Here is a 4,102-nt window from a genome sequence, read left to right on the forward strand (position 1 = left end):
TCAAGAAAAAGGTATTGAAACAGCAAGGCGTTTACGCCTACAAAATTCCAAATAATTTGCTTCATGAGATGCATAAATCATAATTAGATATTATGGTGTATGAATAAGTAAAAAAGTAAAACAGTCAAAGAAGCTATAGTAAATAGTAATACCTTTCTACAGCTTCATTGCCTTGTGAAGCTACAAGTTTTGCAAGTTGATAAACTGCAATGAAGTTTCTTTGAGCCATCGCCTCTTTCTCAAAAATAGCATCAGATAAAATAACCGTTGATGCTCCCTCACCAATCTATTCACCAATTAAATCTATATAATAACACAGATATCATGTCATGTTATATCATGCCATGTGATGTGTAACAAACATAGTATATATCATTATAACCTACCAGTTGTTATTCCTTGAGAGGCAACTAAAGGAATATGAGGAAAAGGCTTCTTCAAAGTTGCTATGTATCCAACACCACCAAGTGAAGAAACAGGGTATACCTTTAAAGATACACAATCATTATAAATTTTGCTTTTTTGTTACTAAATTCAAATGAGTAGGTAACATAATAATGTAATAGAAAGAAACATGAATGTTAAAGCACCTAACCTTCACGATTTTGGCACCAACATTATATGATGAAAGTATCTGTAAAATAATTTTACATATAATATATAACTCTACAAACGCCTTAGTTTTTTCTATTAATAAATATGATTATATACTTACTTCTGTTGGGGTCATTACAGTAGGTATATATAGCAAATCATCACTGTCTTCATCAAGAATACCCTGCAAACAATTTACATTATTAACAGAAGATTTAAAAATAGTAAACAAACGTTATATTGTTGTAATAATTTCTGACATGCCTTTACAATTGCAGGACGCATGATGAATTTTGCACCAACTTTTTTTTTTTTTTTTTTTTTTGCATTTTCTGCATCCTCAATATTTAAAATAGTGCCAATCTGGAACATGTTAGAGCATTAAGAATTTAAGATATGTTAAGAATTCATCCTTGACAAAAATAGTTCACTAAAAAATGATCATACAATTGATGATTGTGGAATACTTACTCCTAGACTTGTGGTTGGAAAATCCTGCACCAGTTGATGTAAAACCTATCAAATAAAAAAAGTGGGAAACTGTAAACTTTCAAGATCATCAACCAGAAATGTATGAAATGAATGTAACTTATACAAGTGGCTTTATGTTAAACAACCTCAAAAACACCTGGGGTAGAAACCACAATCTCCAGCTGCAAATCAACAAACATTGCTTCTATGTCAAAACATCACAATTACATCCATTAAGGCCTTGTTTATTTGTAAATTAAACTAATAATTAGAATTTGTCATTGCATACTTATTCTTGCTTAATCACGTGAGTTAAAAGCATTGGAGAGTGAAAAGTACAAGTGTTACATTAATTTAGTTTTCTTTACTTTCATTCATTTTGGCTACTTTATCTTATATGCAAGTTATCACAATTGACAAGGGCAATACTCAAGAACACTGTGAGCTACAAGGTGAAATCACCCCAGAAAGTTCAATTGGATGCTAATTACAAAATCTGTTTTCATATGCTTTTTGTTTCAGGACTAACAACCTAATTCAAGTAAATTATTAATAAGAATTTTAAATTTGCAATAATGAATTGAGAAGTTACTTTGTATATGAATCTTAGGTGACCTGGCAATTCGTGTATTCGTGTCAGCCATGAATTTGACACGATACGATTACACAATGAGAAATAAGCTTTTTCTCAAATTTTAAGATGTATTCGTGTCGTGTATTCGTGTCGTTTCGTGTCTCTCACAAATTCGTGTATTTGTGTCTGAAATTGCCAAGTCTAAGTATGAATGCTATTTCTTTTGGGAGCATAGCTCAGGTGGAACTTTGCATGAATTCACTCACCCAAAGAAGAAAACATACACCAATTTCAAGTTTTCAATCCTTAATTTTACTAACAATACGACAACAACATACTTACAACCGATATTCCACCCGTAATTACAGCCTTTGCAACTTCCAATGCCACATCCGGGCTAAACACCATAAACACACGCATGAACGGATAGAATTACATGATAATTGGAATTATTGATATAGCGAGGAAACAACAATCACCTGAAATTGAAAATTCATTACACGGGAATTGAGCAGAGAGTGTTAGATGATGAGGATGATACCTTTTGGCACGAAGACACACAATAACGCTAGAATTTAATATGCTATTTAATGTTGTTGCATTGGTGGAGGTGGATGGTCAAGTATGGAAACTGATGAGTTGAAAAACTCTTTGATCGTTTAGATCTTATACAGGTTAACCAGAATAATGCAAACAGAAATATCATACACGAGAATGAATCTAAATAAGTTGAATGATTCAATAGATTCACGCCTCAGCAGAGCTCGATAAAGAACTTCCGCTGTAGAGGCTTTTTAGGGTTACAATCGATAAAAGGTATTCTATATGAATAATCGATTCCGAAATCTTACGTACAAAGATGCATGCAAGCATCTATAAATACTAAACCCTAAAAAATAAATCACTGATGGACAGGCCCAATCCGGATACAAAATTGGACTATGGACCGAGCCCAAGACGCTACACATAATGGACCCTACAATCTCCCCCTTTGCGTCAATTGGAGCGAGACCCTACTTTGGCTTGCTGGATCCTGCTGCAGGAACTTTCTTTGTGGTATCGAACAGACGAGGAATGATGGCAAGAATGGTTTGTCTGAAACGAATGTACCACTGGATCATATCATTGAAATACTTTTTGTCATCTTCAGAATTTTGCTTGCACCGATTAATGATCCCCAGAACATGCTCCAAACACGAAGTGGTATATAAATGCTTGTCAGCCAAGGCGAACAGACATTTTTGGCCTTCATCCCTGGTGAACATGATTGAGTTTCTCTTTGGATCGATCCTCCCCATCTGTATTTTATTCAAATCACTTGGAGAACCAACTGGGGAGATGGTGGGCTTCTTCTTGAATACACTAGCAATTTCCTGATCCATCTTGGCAACCTCCATGATGTAGCAAACCAACATCCTTTTGAAGTGATCTATGATCGGCCCATATTCAGCTTCATTGGTGAGAAGGATGTTATGCAGGATGATCCAATCGTGTGGATTCAGGTTAGGAAGATCAGCAAGAGAAATGGCATGTTCGACTTTAGCTGACCCCCTCAATACTTTGGACCTGACATTTGTGAAGTTACCCTCTCGAAAGGGTTTGAGGACCCGAACATTGACGATCTTCTATGCACTCCACCTCTGATACTGATGCTGGGCAGACCTCAGATAGAAGTCAATAAGCTACCTATCGACCTTCGGTTGAGGATGAGGGACTTCAGCAACGTGAGAAAATGCATGAAATATAAAGGCCTTTCGGGTCAAGGGCATGTCGAACTGAGAGTCAACAGAATTAAACCTGTCCAAGGAGATAACAGGTTCAAGCCAGATGATGTTGGGGGTCTCGATAGCTTCTTTGATAAGCTTCTCGAGAGTCCAAGGAGGAAATAGGGTTTTTCGACTTTCAAGGAGATCATGAGCCTCCTTCATCCTCCTTTCGTTTGCTTCTGCCTCTCTAGCGATCCGAGCACTCATGTCTGGATCCTTATCCCTGGCCTGTTTCTTCAAGAGATCAGCAATGGTCTCTTTGTCATCATCGCCATCGATCACTGTCATCCATAGCCTTTTTCCCTTTATCTTGAGCACCCGAACCTTAAGCATGACCAGTTGTTGGAGGTTCGGTTGCTTTAGTTGAAGCTGATGTAGAAGTAGGAGGCGGTTGAGATTAATTTTCGCCCTTTGAAGCTCCTTCTCCCCCTTGTTTTGGATGGGCCACGAACTCAGGAAGCCCCTCAATTTTGATGAGCAGGGCAAGGGCAGGAGCAAGCTTCTCAGCAAGAGTTCGCCTCACTAAGTAGTTGAGAATTGGGTCGTGTGCTTCAATAATGTTGGAGAGAGCTCCGTGGACATCCGAAACACAACTCGAAATGACCGCTCGCTCAGATCAAAGAGAAGCAACCTCCTTTTCTGATTGGGAGAGCTGAAGACTCTTGATCTTTAGAGCAGTTGTTTTGCGTGCAAGCGC

At 37.5% G+C, this 4,102-nt stretch overlaps 1 pseudogene; it reads right to left on the reverse strand.

The window, feature by feature from the left end:
- Positions 1–3,021, reverse strand: LOC145050754 (uncharacterized; annotated as a pseudogene).
- Positions 3,022–4,102: the final 1,081 nt, after the last annotated feature.

The sequence above is a fragment of the Lactuca serriola genome, chromosome 5 (assembly GCF_051521515.1).
Source record: "Lactuca serriola cultivar US96UC23 chromosome 5, Lser_US96UC23_V15, whole genome shotgun sequence".
NCBI lineage: Eukaryota > Viridiplantae > Streptophyta > Magnoliopsida > Asterales > Asteraceae > Lactuca > Lactuca serriola.